This window comes from Macrotis lagotis, chromosome 5 (assembly GCF_037893015.1).
Source record: "Macrotis lagotis isolate mMagLag1 chromosome 5, bilby.v1.9.chrom.fasta, whole genome shotgun sequence".
NCBI classification, from domain to species: domain Eukaryota; kingdom Metazoa; phylum Chordata; class Mammalia; order Peramelemorphia; family Peramelidae; genus Macrotis; species Macrotis lagotis.
In genome coordinates this window covers 184,155,830-184,174,026 of record NC_133662.1, presented here as the reverse complement: position 1 = coordinate 184,174,026, position 18,197 = coordinate 184,155,830, and the positions used below count along the sequence as shown (strand labels likewise).

Below are 18,197 nucleotides of genomic sequence, written 5' to 3'. Positions count from 1 at the left end.
TATATAAAGTAAAAATTTTAAAGAATTGAAAAGGAATACCTTGACTGAGTTCTCCATAATCTATGTATAAAACACAAATAAACTTATATTCACAGTATATTTATAGGAATTTTTCAAGAGACATATGAAATGGAATGAAAAGTTAAGATACAGTAAATTATCTTCAAATGAAAAATATTTTTAAGTGCATGATTGGTTTTAAGAGTTATCCAAGGGGCGGCTAGGTGGCATAGTGGATAAAGCACCGGCCTTGGAGTCAGGGGTACCTGGGTTCAAATCTGGTCTCAGACACTTAATAATTGCCTAGCCGTGTGGCCTTGGGCAAGCCACTTAACCCCATTTGCCCTGCAAAAAAAAAAAAAAAGAGTTATCCAAAGGGATTCTATGCAAATTTTAAAAAACAAAATAATATTAGACATTACTATTGAAATGACTAGATACTAAAATCTTTGCTGTTTATTATGGGAAACTTTTGGCATTGAATCTCTAGCCAAATGCTGAAATTCACAACTCCTTTAATACCAGTGAATTCTAATTTCATTTTCATAGAAATGAATGTTGATTTGGCTTTGTACTACATGAAAAAATTAGTAAAAATTTGTTTTTCTTTCCATTAATTTGGAAAGAAATGTTTTAAAAAAATAATTTTGATATGATGACAATGAGCCATGATAGTAGATTCCTGTCCTATAAGTAGGAGAAATATTTATTTTATAAATGCATTTTATTTGATATTGCTTTCATGATAGACAGGGATTCAAGTAGACTACTATCCAGGGAAGGCGGAAGTGAATTATGGGTAGTATATTGAGAATAGTGAGATGGATGGAGTTAAAATGGGAATAGCCAATGCAGAAATCCATTATCCATAGAGGAAGGGATCTAGCTTATTATTTAAGCTAATGAAGAGAAAACTAGAAATGAACCTTTGAAAATTCACTATCAGAGCATGATTGAAGATTAACTTTGGGTGATTTCCCTTTTAGCTGAAGGCAGCATGGAAAAAACCAGTCTTAGAACTGTGTGGCCAAGGATTCTCTAGTTTCTCATCCCAGTCCCCAGGATCTAATGCTAGTCTGAAGTATCCAAAAGAGAGAACTCTTTTACCACTTAGTGCAGAATCAGTAGTTAACAATCTAAATAATAACTTTTGGGTTTGTTTTTTGGGTTTTTTTTTTTTTTTTTTTTGCTTTTGATAAACCACCTAGGAATAGGAAAAAATATCTGGAGAGTGAGAGAAAGGACTTCTAAGAGCCAGAGAGCACTGAAGTTGAAAGAACAAAGGAGATGTTAGGCTTAAAACCCAAAGGGGGGGAGGCTAGGTAGTACAGTGGATAGAGCACCACCAGCCTTGGAGTCAGGAGTACCTGGGTTCAAATCTGATCTCAGACACTTAATAATTACCTAGCCGTGTGGCCTTGGGCAAACCACTTAACCTCATTGTCTTGAAAAATCTAAAAAACAAAACAAAGCAAAAAAAAAAAAACCAAGGGGAAAATATCTTGAAAGACCAGGAAGAAAAATCTTTTTTCATGAGACCCAGTGGGAGCAGATTCCTAAAATTTATGAACAGTTCAACTAAAGTGAGGCATCTCAGAATGGCCAAACTGGAGTGACTGTAGGAGAAAGGTTCCTGTCTCTGGCCCCACACTAATAGCTGAGGAAATGGAATGGATCCTTCTAGAACTTTTCCCAGTAGTCTTGGTAAAACAAAGATCTAACTGGAGACTGTCCTGAAAAAAAGAAAGCAAACAAACAAAAGAAAAAAAAGCAACATTTATATTTTGAATGTAAAACCAGAATTTTCTTGTAAAACTAACTTCTATTGTGGTGACTTACAGAGCCAAATTAAACATATCTAACAAGCAAAAATATATATTAGCTATGCCAGAAAAGAAAATTTTGTGTACAATCTGACCATCCAACTGTTGTACTCTAGGTGAGAGAAGGGAGAGGCAGAAAGGACTGCTTTCTTGTTCTTATCATTGGTTTTGGCTGCTCTGTTACCACCTAAGACATAACCAGTAATTAGACCTGATCTTAAATTCCAGTTTTCAACACTGATACTTACTGACCCAGTTGCAGAGAGGAAAAAAAAAACTGCAGGTTGGAATCAAGCACAGAATTGGGACCTGGCTTTTTGTGATACTAACACAGATATTTTACCTTTTGTCATTCTGGCAACTTTTGCACAGACACACTTTTGGTTCAAACAGCTTGCAAATCAGGAATTGGCTTTCGTTCCAACACCACTACTAATGACATTTTTCTTGTATATTTAAGCAGAATAATTATACATTCCAAAATTAATGTTCCCATAGCAATGCTCACTCAACCACACTGTACAAATAGAGCTTTCCATTGATGATTATTCTTTATTTTCTTAATTTAAATCTCAAAATAAACCACTTAAATGTAACTGATATCATTAAGCTGGTCTTCAGATATACTTATCTTTTGAATTATGACTTTTTTTACCTTGAGGATTAGATCTGAGACCTTAGATCTGAGGATTTTCAAAAACACAGTCGAAAATAGAAATTAAAAAAACGTTCAAAGGTGCAGTTGGAATCATTCCTGTATTTAAACGAAAGACATTGGGCATGCTGAATCATTGGATTATGATACACTAGAAGAACAGAGCCAAAAGCTGTGAGCTTCATAAACGACCGTGATAATTCTGAGGGTGACTAAGTTCCACCAAGGTGGGGAGAACCCTTTTGACTTAGAAAAAAATATAGCAGAAAATATTGCTCAACATCCAAGATGAATACTACAGTCTTGTGTGCTATTGGATACAGCAGAGGTGTATGATGAGTCTTGGTTCATAAATTTTAGTTCACTGTAATACTAGTGTGTGTTATTTGCATCCAAAACTATTCATAGAGTAAAATGGTTAATAGTCAGTCATATAATTTTTAGTAATTATTTTTGGGAACTCCATGTGCACTAATATAAAATGAAACGTGGCAAAATCAATTAATAAGAAAAATCCTTGTCAAGGATTTGTCATTTTGTCATTTTGTAACCATAGTTGTAGCCATAATTGTAATTCGATTTATCTCATTCTAAGTTAATTTTATGGTATTTGTTTCATTTAACTCATTCTTTCACTTATTAGGTATTTCCTCCCTCACTAAACAGAAAATTCCTCGAGACTGGAGATTGTGTCATAGAATTTGTTGGAGACATGAGAGCCCAATACGGTACCTGAAGTCTTCTTTTGTCCTACATTCAGATTTATAGAACCTCCACCACCTAACTACAGATCCTTGAGGAATAATCCAATCAATCATCAAAAGTTTATTAAGCACTTACTGAGAGACATACATTAATGCATAGAACCCAAGGGAGGTATAGGGTTTCCTTTCTAGTTCTGATTAAGATATTTCAGATTGAGTTTAAATATCCCCAAAGTTCTGAAATTAGTTTTACACATTTTTATATTTCTGCTGTAGACAGTAGAGTCATTAAATGTACTAAAAAATAGAGATGAAATGAATATAAACCATCTCAGCTGCTTCATGGAAATTATTTTCTTGGATGCAAGAAAGATTCACTTGAGTAGGCTGGAAAAACCGCCTTGAGGTCATCTAGCCCAACTTTTGAAACTTAGCACCAAAGCATATGAGACCAAAAGAGGTCAAGTGATTTGTCCAAGGTCACAAAGACAAGTGGCAGAAACTGGATTTGAACCTAGGTCTTCTCTGATCCCAGACCCAAAACTCATTCCATTACATCATGCTTTCTCATGTAAGAGTATTTTCTTCATCTTTCAAAATGTTTGCTACTGCTTTCAACTGGTGATTTCTTCCCTGGGCATCTTCCATCTTGACCTATCCCCTCTCTACATTTGTGCAATTTGGGACATATTTCTGTTTCCCCAATTCACAGAGTTTCAGTTTGGGCATCTGTTACACAGCTGTGTAAAAATCTCCTTGGGCTTTCAGAAGCAGTTACTCGGTTAATATTTAGAAAGTATTTTGAAGATGAAAGGTATTCTCTATGAGTGCTTAAATGCTATAGTTATATAAATGAATCTGTGATTTCAAAGGAGCCTCTCCAGAGTATTGCATCAAAGATACACTGGTCCTGGGAAAACTCCAAGAACCACTTTAGAGATGTCAGGTGATATAGCCAGCATGGGAAAATCCACTGGTTTTTTTAAGTTGAGCTCATTGGTGACATCATAAGATCACAGTCACCTAGGAAATAGGATCTGTTGTCATGGGAACCTCAAGGCTGCATTATTACACAGCTTCAAAATGTTGACATTTTGAAAAGGTCCCTTTCTGATACTTGCAAACCAAGAGGTGTTCCAGGTGGGTCTTTTTCTAAGTTTCATTTTATTTAAAATATTATTGGTTCATATTAATATAGAAGATAGGGAGGAAGAGAGGTAATATTTCATAAATGAACTATTTAGAATATTAAATCTTTTAGAAATTGTTCATCAACCAGCTGTTTTCAAAGAAAGTTACTGTCTTTTAGGCTTCTTGGACGTTGGAATTTTTATAAAGAAGTAGTAAAAAATTAAAATGAAAAATATAAATATAAAATATAGAGTTAAAGTACTTAACTGTTTACTGGAGAGTTTCCAGAGTGGAAAGCAGGACAAGGAGGGTCCTTGAATTCATGGTATGGGAGTATTGGCTGAAGGAATTGGATATGTTTAGCCATAAGACTAGAGAACACTCAGGGGCAAGAAGTAGGCTGCTTTCAAGTGTCTGAAAGGCTTGTCCTAAGGAAGACAAACTGGTATTTTATTTGGTACCAGAGGGCAGAACCAGCAGACATGTGGTAGGAATTGCAAAGACAAAAGGTTACAGTAAAGAAATTTTGCTAATAAGCAGAGGTACCCAAGGAGGCAGCTAGGGGTTGCCTTAGTGCACAGAGTGCTGGGCTTGGGATCAGGAAGACTCAAGTCTGAGTTCAAATCTTGCTTCAGACATGTACTGAGTGATCCTGAGTCAGTCACTTAACCCCATTGGCTTGAGTTTCCTCATCTGTAAAATGCAAACCACTCCAGTAGTTTTGCCAAGAAAACTCCAATAATAACAACAAAACTCCAATAACAACAGAGGAGATCTAACACAGTCTATCATTTTACAGATGAGGATGCTAAGGTTTGGGGAAATTAAAGGACTTGGCCTAAGCTAAAATACAGGCAGTCAATATCAAAGGCTAGGATTTGAACCCAGGGCTTTTGACTCCAGAGGCAGTACTCTTTTCACTGTACAAAGCTTCTGAATATGAATATTATTATGATTCTTGAAAACTATAAAATGACCATAGAATTGTCTATTTTATGCATTTATGTTTTAATTTATCTCTAAAGATCCTATTGCAACAGTCAATATCTTATAGTGGCCATCTTATAATCTAGAAATATAAATGGGGAAATTAAATAGCTTAAGTATCTTAGTTTTACTAAAGGAAATGCTACCTTTCCTTTCCTAAACCAATTTAGACCTCCCCTCCTCAACAAATCAAACCAGCGTCAGTTTTAATACTTCTAACTCATTAAAAGGAATACTAAAATATGTTTTTTATCTTTAGAGTATCTCTTAAATTGTTACAATCTATATAAATTTGTTATCTTGTGACTCTCTTAAAAGATTCACTGTGCTTAGCAAATTTGTCAGCAATTTATTTAGATGCAATGTGACTATCTGATGAGCAATCAAAACATTCCCATCTGTTCTTGGATGGGGGTAGAGAGGTTTTGATAGACACATATAGCTTTAGCCAATCAACTCTCAGGCCCCATTTAAGAACTTTATGAAGTTTCTAACCAGTCTATTAACCTTAGTCTTTAATAGGTGATCTATTCCTTAAAGATTGTATGATCTTTTTAATCATGCTCATCTTTAGGTCCTGTGGCATCACTCATTTATAGTACTTTTCTTTCCATCTTAGGTGTTATTCTGAAACTTCTGTGATATATCTTAGTAAAACCCATTAGCTTTATGATGAGCATTCATAAATGGGTAGTAATAGTGCTCAAAAAATAATTAAAACCACCAGGTGCATTGATACTTTAGAGCAAAGTGATACTTTTCTTTCAATGAAATATTACAATCAAAAATTATTTGTTGAATATATCTGTGTTCTAGAGAAATATGAAAGACTGCTAAGATATAGACATAAACATAATCACAGCACTTGAAGGGACCTTAGCAGTTCAGTCTCCCAGTTTTATAAAAATTTAAATTCACCCTTCCCCCATATTCCAAACTCCTTTCCTGAAAGGAATCACAAACTTTTACAAAGTAATTTCTTGAATTAAATTCATCTCAAAAATAAGCTTTGATAAGGCCACGATTAGCCCAAAAGAAATCTGACAGTAGATCCAATCTAATATGCTATTACTTTTCCTTTGACATGTAAGTCAAATTGAATTTTCTGGGCATCCCTAGAGTTTAGAGGATTGGGCAATAGCATACTAAAACACTGCAGGCCTATATGACTTCCCATAAGTCTTGGTTATAACAGATAATATCAATTATTGATAATCACCATTAAAAAAGGTTCTATTATGTGTCTACTTCATGTCAGGTGCTATTTTAGACATTATAAAATAAAGATAATAATTAAGCAGTCCCTGGAATATGGCTATAGTAGCAAACAAATCATAGTGCCTATGGATAAAAAGAAAAATAATGGAACAGATATTATCTCCAAAAATATGATTTTTCAAGGTAATGCACATTTTTTCATCTATTGACTCTGGTAAGATTAAAATTCAAATTGTCCACGACTAAATTTTCCAAATATCTCCTAATTCAGAGGAAAGTAAATTAGTTTATATATACCATTGAGCTGATTTCACTTAAAAAATGAACAGGAGGGGCCGATGTCAGCAATTCCAGGGTACAAACTTATCTCCACTGCTCTAGTGTATAACCCAATACCTGGCAAATAGTACACATTTAATAAATGATTGTTGACTTGGTACATAGGTAATTTGCTTAATCTCTTTATAGTTTAAAAAATGATCTGTGTAAGATACTGAAAACTATCATCAACCTTCCTGACAATAGTGTTGAAGCTTATTGCAGGAAAACAAAACCAATAAAGTACCCTCAAATTATTTCAAAGTAATACAAGGACCTAAGTTCCTGCATGTGAAGATACTCCCAAAACATTTCTATAGGTAAATGATTGCTACATATTTTTTAAAAGTGTAATTTAATTTGTTATTGGATACAATAATACAACTTACCATTAGATGAACCATATGGTTCTATTGATATTTTGCAGTTTTCTTTGACTTTGTGGTCCATCTCATTCACAAATATTGTTTAAGCTTAATGATTAAGAGATACTTTATATTGTTATGTGTTCGTCAAAATTACAAGTTCATTCTTCAAATTTAATGAAATTAAACATTTTCCAATCCCAAGAACCCACTGTCATTTAGACTATTGAGATATTTCCTATAAAAAAAACAATCTAATCACTTTTTCAGCTTAATGAGTAGAGTGATAGTTCAATGAGGAAGGGAGGAATTAATGAAGGAAAGGGCATTAACTAAGGAAGGACAGAAATATAATTGGAAATTGAAAATACAATTGCATCTGAGACAAGTTTCATAAAATGTGCATGATAGAAATAACATGAATTATAATCAGGTTTTATGAATGATCTCAATTCTATGAGCAGAAAATCTCTTGTAAAACATAAAGCCAATGATAAGAAGACTGTGGTAGGGCAAGGTATAGTTCACATGGGTATGGCCATTGAGTCACTAGAGCTAGAAGGGACCACAAAGATCTTCTAGCCCACCTGCTAGCTTCATATTTTAAATAATTATCCTTCCTCAGAGTCTGAAGTCAAATGATGTCAAGATAAAATGATGCTGCACACTTCCTCTAAATTTCAGTGATCTGTGGCAAAGCTCCAGTTACTGTCCCCTATTGATAGCTCTGCAAGGAATTTGAAAGATCAAAGCTAGACTTAAATCTATTATAAAGCGATTTGTCTGTTTCAAAACTATCCCTTGCCCCTGCTCTATAAGAACCTTGATAATAGTTATATTTAAATGAAGTTTAGGTGTTACATTCCTAGAAGGATCTATCATTTTAATACATATACTTTTGTATGAAAACCATTTTTACCTATTTCAACCCTCCAAGAGATGTTGTCCATCCTTAGTGGAACTCTACAATAAGGGATCTCTTGGTATTCAAAAAGATAGCATAAGGGTGTCTCTGGGATGGAAGTGAATTACTATAAATAGGATATTGGAGGACTTAAAGGAAGAATAAAGATATTTTTGGTTTACTTCACAATTTTGTCTAGATATTCTAGGTACAAATAGGATCTCAGAGAAGAGTAAGTGAAGAGATTCAAAAATTAAGGCAGAATTAGGGAAAGAAGAAATTCTATGAGAAAGGGTACTCAGGAATGAGAATAGAATAAAGAAATTGACTTGAGGACATGGTAAAAAGAGCTTGATAGAATTTTAGACATCATCTGGAGTGACCCATTTTGCAGATGAGAAAATGCAGAGTCAGAGATGAAGTGACTTTGTCCAACAGGTGGTAAAGAACATAGGTGGAATTTGAAACAAAGTCCTCTGACTTGAGACTCATCTGTCTTTCTTATTTGTCTTGGGGAAAAAATAAATAGAGAAAAAGGAAAATCAAGAAATTAAATGCATTAGAGAAAGGGGAATGAAATTTCATTGTGTAAAAGGAGAAGATAATAACCATGTAAGAACAGAAATCACAGTATGTAAATGTAATGTTTCTGATGTAATTTTTTTAAGTTTTATAATTTTTTCTTTGCATTCAAAATTATTGTAATGATGAAAGTAAAACAAGTGATAAAAATTTTGAGTATCTTAGTGTCTTTCACCTAGGACTAGGCAACCACAGCTTTACTACTGAAAGTTTCTCATTTTTTATTCTAAAAAAGATATGAAATTCATTTTATAAAATAACATATTTTATATATTATAGCTGGTTGCTGCTTTTATTGCCAGAGGAGCTTTGTTTAACAAGAAAGTAGAGTTATGGCTGGTTTAAGTTCACATACCCTACTGATATCCTTTATAGAAATACATGATGATTGATTACATAAGATCTTTCCAATTCCAGAGCACAAATTTATTATTAGTATTTGTCATTTGACTAGCAGCTTAATTTGAAAAGTACTTTATTGATGGTTTTGTATTATTAGCAGTTATTTTATAAGAAAGGTTTGCTACACAAATTCAGTTTGCACAAAATTGCCTATAGCATTTCATCTCCTTAAAAAAACGTTTTTTTTTAAAGGATCTGGGTTCTTTTTCATTGTTTGCATGCAAGGTGAGGCTGTCAATTGCATTGAAATATTGTTTTTCTTTGAAAAAATGTGTTTTATAATTTATTTATTTTGTGTACATATAAGTAAGACAACTTTGCTGCCTTACCAAATCATCATTGAACATACTCTTTGCTCCTGTGGTGGAGATCACAATTATCTTCACAATTCCTTCTGTGACTCTTGTTCATATACTCAAATAAATACTACAGGAGAGTTTTCCTTCAATGTGCTAGTGACCTTTTCCTCTATCTCTTGTCATTCATTACTCAAATAGTGATGAAGCACATGGGTTGTAAATATTGTATTATGAACATTTATAATTAAAATTTTCACTGAATATGAGAAAGTGAAGTTTTATTTTGATAATATTATTGACTTAATAAAATGCAAACAAGATTTTATTGGTTTAGTGTATGCATAGGACATGGTTGTTATTTAGTCATTTTTCAGTCATGTCTGACTCTCCATGATCCTATTTGTTGTTTTCTTGACAAAAGTACTTTAGTTTGTCATTATCTTCTCCAATTCATTTTATAGCTGAAGAAACTGAAGCAAATTAAGTTAAGTGACTTGCCCAAAATCACAAAGCTAGTAAGTGTCTGAGGATGAATTTAAACTCAGAAAGTCTTCCTGACTTCAAGTTGGGCACTCTAGGTGCCAAGGATGGGGTTAGTTGTTGGGAAATGACAGGTTGAATATGATCACAGAAAAACTAAATTAGGTGCAGCACTGACCCTTGAGTCAGGAGGACCTGAGATTAAATCCAGCTTCAGATATATAATATTTATGTAACTGTGTGACCTTAGGCAAGTCACTTAAACCCACTGCCTAGCAAAAACCAAAAATAAACAAATCTTATGATTTTGTTTTTTTCTATCCATAGCAATTACTGGGGGATACTATAAACATGGTAAGTATGGAAGTTGTCTTATTATCATCTGAGCATCTTTTTTCAGTACCTAATACATTGATGAAGAGTATCTGTTGCATAATAGATACTCATAAATATTTGATTGATTCATGCATTTTAGTGGTTCTTTGAATATTCATTGAATTATCAATGAATCCAGGTTCAAAAGAGTCTAGCACTATGGAATATATATCATCCTTCAATGAGAGAACCCTGATAGAAAATTCATGGGTGGACATGGACAAAAGTCAAACATGTTGAGAAAATAGGAATGGTTTGCATTAGGCAATGGTGGAGAGAACACCTAAAAAGATGAAAGTGCCTATGCATAATATCAATAATCAAAATAACACTAAGTTCTTTATATTCCTGATAGCATATTGATTAATATCAATACCAGTAGAATATGCTATATTTCTGTATCTAGAACATATAAATAACTTTAGGTGCGTATTTTCTATCCAAGTTATAAAAGTTTTAAAACTACAAAACTGGTCATCATTATTATAGTAAATTATTAAATAGTAATCAATAAAGTAATTTTAATTACTCAACTAATTTTAATTAGTTAAATAAAGCAAAACATAAGAATCATTAAATAATACTGATAACAAGGAGATGTCAGTTAAATTATAGGGTTTAGTTGTTTGGGGTTTTGGGGCTAAGTCAATGAAAAAGGAAAAAATGTACCTCACATGATCTTGAAGTCCTTCCTACATCAACTTTCTTTAACTCCTACCACATGCACCATTAACAGTTTCAACAGAGTATTTATGCTCCACTGAGTAAAAACTGGAAATTGAAATTGAGTGGAAATTGAGGAGTCTTCATTCAAGGCAAATGAGGAAATCCTGATAAGTACTTTATTATGTTTCAGTCTTTGTTATGTTATCCAAAGTGTTTCTGTGATTCCTCATGTACTTAGGCATAGTTAAATTATCTAAATTTCCTGTTACTATTTTTTATGTTTTTAAATAAAATATTCCTTTAGAAATAAGGTTTTAAGTTGGAATATCTGAAAAGATGTGGTGAAACTGGGTGCGTGAAATGATCTTATTAAACTGGCAGATCACTTATAACCCATATTGATGTAGCAAAAGGTTTAGACCTTTGAGGATTTCATCTATTGACTAGTAGCTATGGTGGGTGTAATTATTATCCAGAGATCATCAACTTAGGGTGGTATGGTGGACACAGAAAATATTTAATCAATCCATAAAGTTTTTGTCATTATTTTTTTGAAGAGAATTCAACTAAGATGGCATTCCAGAATCACGATGAACATTCCAGAATCTTTAAAGAAACAGAGTACTCCTAAGTGAGGTGGGGTGCCCAATTGACATAGAGACAGTTTCATGTTCTATTGTCAGAGATACAGACCTAGTTTCTTTTTTCAATTTTGTCAGTTAAATGAACTTAGATACCTAAGGATCACAGGATGAGAAAAGATGTCTAGGAGATAGAGGTATACTCTCTGGCCCTTTTTCTAGAGTTTACACATCTCTGTGTTTTTTCTAAACTTCCATGATATTCACAATCATTTTGTATACTACCTTTAACAAGCTGTCCTGGTTGCACTTTCTTCATATTCCTGGTGGATGTTAGTTATTTCCTGTTTATAACATTCTACTGATACAAATTGGTTCAAAATGCTTGGCATAGCTTCTCATATGATATAAGGTTAAAATACAGTTCAATTGTTTCAATATGGTGAGCTGGAGTGGGTTCATGTCAGACATTTTGAACTGAAAAATACTTTGATGTTACACAAGCCATGTGCTTGGGTTTTGCTATAATCCCAGGCATTGAGTACTTGGTCAACTCATATAGCCTTGCTGCCAGTAGCATGCAAGATGGGGAGGGCTGGTGAGTGGACTGAAGGCAAGCAGCAGTTCATGAGTTTTTAAAACTATTTTTGGACTCTGTGTGTCCTAGATCATGAAGACAATCATAGCTTGGAAATTGAAAAAGGCCTTAGGGATCATCCAACCTGTTCTCATACCCTGCAAAGTAAATTTCAGATTGAGATCCTATTTCTTCTAGAATATTTCCAGGAATGGAACATTTAGTTCTTTGTAAAGCAGCCTAATCCATTTTTTTTTAAAAAAATCAATTCAATGAATTATAATTTAACCAACATTTATTAAGCACTTTGTTAACAAATCCTTTGTTAGTCATTGGTAATATCAAGATAGATATAGCACAGGCTCATATTATAGACTATGGGTATAGAAGATGGGTATACAATATAACTATTGTCCAGGGCAAACATCTGTGTTTTCTTTTTTTTTTTGCAAGGCAATGGGGTTTAGTGGCTTGCCCAAAGCCATACAGCTAGGTAATTATTAAGTGTCTGAGGCTGGATTTGAACTCAGGTACTCCTGACTCCAGGGCTGGTACTCGATCCACTGTGCCACCTAGCCACCCCAGCATCTGTGTTTTCAATAATTAAACAGCAAACCTTCCCCACCCTTTATTTTCTTCTGTGGAATCTCTCTAGTTTATTCCCTTTAAAATAGAGCATGCCAAACTGAACTCAGTCTTCATATGTGACTTGACCAGTGTGAACTACAATGGGACTCTAACTCTTACAAGAAGAACACTATAATTCTGATTCTGTAGAGTTTCCGATCATGCTTCATCTTCCCATGCAGGTCCCTGGATCAGGCATGTTTTGTATGGATGACACTTGTACATCTAAGCAATGTGGGGAACTGAACTACAAAGAGATGAAAAAAAATTCTCTATGAAGGCACTGAAACAACATCCAATAATATTTCCTGGCTGGGGATTGCTGGGGAATGTTGACTTTGGACAGATCCTGCAGACAGGAAGCAGTGAGGAGAGTTAACTGCCTGCCTTTGAGTAAAGACTGGAGAGATGGGGGCACCCAAGTCCTGGAAAAGGATTTAGAGCTTCAAAGCAAAAGCCAACTTACAATCATGACATTATGAAAAATAATGTTCATTCCTCCTTAATCTCTATACCCACACCATCAGATTGATCTGATTGCTGGTTGGCATTAAAGAAGAGAGCAGCTTAGCATAAGTCAGCTCCAGGAGCAGCCTGGATTCACAATTTTGTCTTGGTTATTTTTTATATTATAAGAATTGACTGAATGAATAAAAAAGTATTGTCCATGGCTCTGGAGATACAAAAACAAGCAAGATAGTTCCTACCCTCAAAGAGGTTTTATTTTCTCTCTGTCTCTCTGTCTCTGTCTCTGTCTCTGCCTCTGTCTGTCTCTCTGTCTCTCTGTCTCTCTCTCACACACACACACATATATATATATATGTATACATACACATATTTTATATGTGTATATAAATATGTCTATATATATCCTTTGTTATAAATAGGCATAACGAATTATTTTAGGCTGATATCTGCATTGCATTATTCACTACTATGACAAATAAATTGACAAAATCCAACATTTAGTCAAGACAACCTGTTTGCCACTTCTCTACTACCAACTCCATAGATAGATAGCAATCATTTCTGATATATAATGGGCAAAATCTGTCACTGAAACCACATGTTAGTCTCTAGTAATATTATTTTTACTTCTTATAATCTACTTCCCCACACATGTTTAGGGAGAGAGAATTATCTGTTTCTTCAACACAGGTAATGCTGGCAACATTCAGATATTAATAAGCACTAAAGTTTTCCATCAAAAGAGGTTGATGGTGACTAGCAGGGTCCACCAGGAAAGACATTGGTAGACATATGACTACTTAGAATTACATTTTGTTGTCTAGAACTAAGATAGTCTCTCCTTAAAGTGAAAGAATAGAGGCATCATAATTTATTAGCTACAACGAGCATTAAGTATAAAATAGATGCCAAGCACTATATTAGGAAGATCTGGGTCTGAGCTGCTATTTACTAATAATATGACTGGATAATTCAATTGACCCTTATGTACTTCTGATAACTCCTTCAACTCTTCTCATAAGTCATTCGATAGGCTATCATCTACTTTGGTGGAGCAGAATTTCCCATGTTGAAGAAAATTATACATTAAAGATACAATACATCATAAATAAGAGATGAAAAAAATTCTTATCAAGTAGTCACAAATTACACATACACAGTGTCTTGCTCCACCTGTTCTCTTGCCTTAATTTTATCTTATGAAAATATAAAGAAAAGAAAATAATGCTTCAAATATACCATTTTATTGACTTCAAATTGCATCAGTAAAGTTAGAAGAACCACTCATCCTCCTTGGTACAGGTTGTTGAATGACACAGCTTTATTTGCAAATGACATATCAGGCATAGGACAATTTTTTTTTTGTCTCCTACTACCAATAAGAGTAGACATACTAGACAGAGAGATTTATATGTAAGGCAATAGACAAACAGTATCTTAATGAGTTATCAGGCACTGAATTTTTAATCACTACTAATGTTTTTCTAAACTCCGGACTCCTACTGTTGAAAAGGAAATCCCACCAGGAGGAAACTAATTAGGGAAAAGAAGATATTCCATTTTCTCCTCAAAACTGCAAAGGCAACCTTGGTGAAGAGTGGAGCATTCACCTAAATCTGATAGTTGTATCCTGAAGTAATTATCACATTTAGGTTGTTTTGACAATGCCCACATACATAGATCAACTCAGTTTTCCTTCTCTTAATTTAACCATTCAAATGGTTAATTTTTCACAGGTACCTGTGTTTTTGATAACAGAGATCCAACATCAAGATACCAGGAATCCTTTTTTTTCTCTTTTTCTAAAATTTCTTATCCTTTTTGCTTATCTTGCCTTGGTATCAACCTTTTGGCTTCAGATTGTTCTAATTCTTCAAGTAGCCAAAAAGAAGTTCTCCCTGGGAATGCCAAAAATTAAAAAAAAAACTACCTGACTCAGGGGGAAAACTTGTCTCCCTGTTAGGAATGTGAGAGTAGCTAAATGGTACAGTGCATAAAGTGTCAGACTTGGAATCAGAAAGACCCCAATTCAGATTTGACTTCCTGTACTTACTAGCTGTATGACCTTGGGCAATTCATTCAACCCTATTTGCTTTAGTTCCTCAAGTGTAAAATGAGGTGAAGGAAATTGTCAACCACAGAAAATCCCAAATGCGGTCATAGACTGAAATGACTGAACAGTAACAGGGAATATGCCTGCCTCATGTAATGAGGCTTCAAGTTAGATTATCTCAAGAAAAAGGGATTTAGTATTCAAGCTGAAAATCAAAAAAAAAAATGTTTTCTCTTGGTTATTTATTGAAAATGAATGATTCATGACAGGTAATCCTGGTTTCAGCTTCTTCATTGAGTTTCCCTAGGATGTGCTGCCATCCAGTGGAGGGAAAAAAGATATGAATTGAGTCTATTTCTTCATTCATCTAATATAGTCATGTAAAGTGTCAGTCTAGTATCCCCTAGTGGCTGTTTAAATGACCATGGCTGTTTCTTTATCTCAGAAAATACAGGAAAACTCAATAGAAAAGTTTTTCAGGGCTCAATTTATAGGATCATAGATCTAGAACTGATCATCTAGTCATCTAAAATAGCTGTTTTACAGATGAGAAAATTAAGACTAGAGGACTTAATTTTTGTTAATTATCAAAAGTTCTTAAAACTTAGCTCGCAGGGAAGAACAGCTCAGCATATTTCATTATAAGAAATGTTCATCCTGGATTTTAGCTCCCAATTCTAGAATTTTGTTCAGATATTACTAGAGATTGCATGAGTCTCAAAACTGGGTTTGACTTATGAAATACATAAATAAGTCAGGAACAATAGTAAGGGCAGTTTATGTTGTGTCTGAATAAAAATATCAAATATTTAGTAGTATCAGCTTAATTTTAGGGTTTTTTTTAGATTTTTGCATGGAAATGGGGTTAAGTGGCTTGCCCAAGGCCACACAGCTAGGTAATTATTAAGTGTCTGAGACCAGATTTGAACCCAGGTACTCCTGACTCCAGGGCCGGTGCTTTATCCACTGTGCCACCTAGCCACCCCTTATGAGCTTTATTTTACCTGTAATTCATGTTTGGAAAGAGATTCCTACAATGATAGAAGAATAATGACTTTATAGGACTGTATATGAAGCAGTCATCTAGTCTTATCTCTTTCAAATAAACCATTAGATAAAAACATGTCAGCCTTGTTCTTAAGGAGCTTCAGAAAAGGTTCCATGGATGCCTCCAGAAATCTAGTTTGATGTTTAATAATTCTGTCCAGCAGACTCTACACACATTGATGGCTTCATCTCTCCAGTAGCACCTTAGTTTAGGGGAGCTTCAAAGGTGAATATGTTGGTTTATGATGGGAACTAGAATTTCAGTTCAGTTCAAGACAGTCAATAAACAATTATTAAATGACTATTATGGTAATAAGTGCTGGGAATTTAAAAACAAATAAACAATTCTGGTCCTTATGGAACTGAAAAATCTAAAGAGAAAGAGAACCCATGCAAAGGAAACTTCAAATGGGGTGCTGAGGCAGAGCAGGACAGAACCTCTCCTTAGCTCTGGAATCATGATGAAGTCCCAAGGAATGTAGCCCATATGGGAAATAACTATCATTAAATGCCAAGATACCACTCTATGCTAAGAAGATTCAAAGTCATTTTTTAAAATTACTTTTTTGTTCACTTTCCACAATTAAAGTTCTTGTCCCCATGCCCTCTTATTCCTGAAATGCTTGGCATGAATAGCATCAGACAACTCATTTTGCAATTCTAAGTTTTGTCTGCACAAATACAAACACTTTCAGAATTGGCAGTTATTTCCTGAACTAATAATTCAATTCAAATAACTAGTTGATTCATTCAAACAATTGTTTTTTCTTTTGTTTTGTTTTTATCACTGAAGTTCACTTATTGTTTGAAGGTCATTTTACTGTTATATGGATTTAACCTATGTAAGTTTCCTCAAATGTAAAATTTTAATCCCTACAATACTGAATCCTGTTTTATTGGGACAGGACTTTTCATTTTTGTTATTAGAGATTAATATAATCTCTAATTAGAGATTTATATTATTAGAAACTTTAACAAGTAGAGCATTGAACATCAATTTGGTTAAAACTTCCATGTTTAAATAGTACCATGAAAATTAATTTTCATAAAAATTACTCTAAATCATTACTTATTAGAGAAATGCAAATTAAAGCTTCTCTGAGGTATGACCTCACACCTCTCAGACTTGCCAATATAACCAGAAAGGACAATGATCATTGTTGGAAGGGTTGTGGGAAATCTGGGACACTATTACACTATTGGTACCTTTCTGGAGAGCAATTTGGAACTGCGCCCAAAGGGCAATAAAAAATGTGCATATCCTTTGATCCAGCAATACCACTACTGGGTCTATTCCCTGAAGAGATGATGAAAAAGGTAAAATCATCGAGTACAAAATTATTCATAGCAGCCCTGTTTATGGTAGCAAAGAATTGGAAATCAAGTAAATGTCCTTTAATTGGAGAATGGCTTAGCAAACTGTGGTATATGTATGTCATGGAACACTATTGTTCGATTAGAAACCAGGAGGGATGGGAATTCAGGGAAGCCTGGAGGGATTTGCATGAACTGATGCTGAGTGAGATGAGCAGAACCAGAAAAACATTGTACACCCTAACAGCAACATGGGGGTGATGACCAGCCTTGATGGACTCACTCATTCCAGTCAGGGACAATTTGGGGCTGTCTGCAATGGAGAATACCATCTGTATCCAGAGAAAGAACTGTGGAGTTTGAACAAAGACCAAGGACTATTACCTTTAATTTTAAAAAAAAAACTGATATCTTATTGTCTGATCTTGTTATCTCTTATACTTTGTTTCTTCCTTAAGGATATGATTTCTCTCTCATCACATTCAATTTGAATCAATGTATACCATGGAAACAATGTAAAGACTGACAAATTGCCTTCTGTGTTGGGGTGGAGGGAGGGAAGTAAGATTAAGGAAAAAATTGTAAAACTCAAAATAAATAAAATCTTTATAATTCAAAACA

The 18,197-nt window shown here is 34.2% G+C and overlaps 1 long non-coding RNA gene across 1 annotated transcript; it reads left to right on the top strand.

Moving 5' to 3' along the window:
• Positions 1 to 299: 299 nt before the first annotated feature.
• On the top strand, positions 300 to 16,970 carry LOC141488172 (uncharacterized). The gene is made up of 3 exons (XR_012468599.1): positions 300 to 4,322; positions 10,196 to 10,222; positions 12,877 to 16,970. It is a non-coding gene; the product is annotated as an uncharacterized LOC141488172 (long non-coding RNA).
• Positions 16,971 to 18,197: the final 1,227 nt, after the last annotated feature.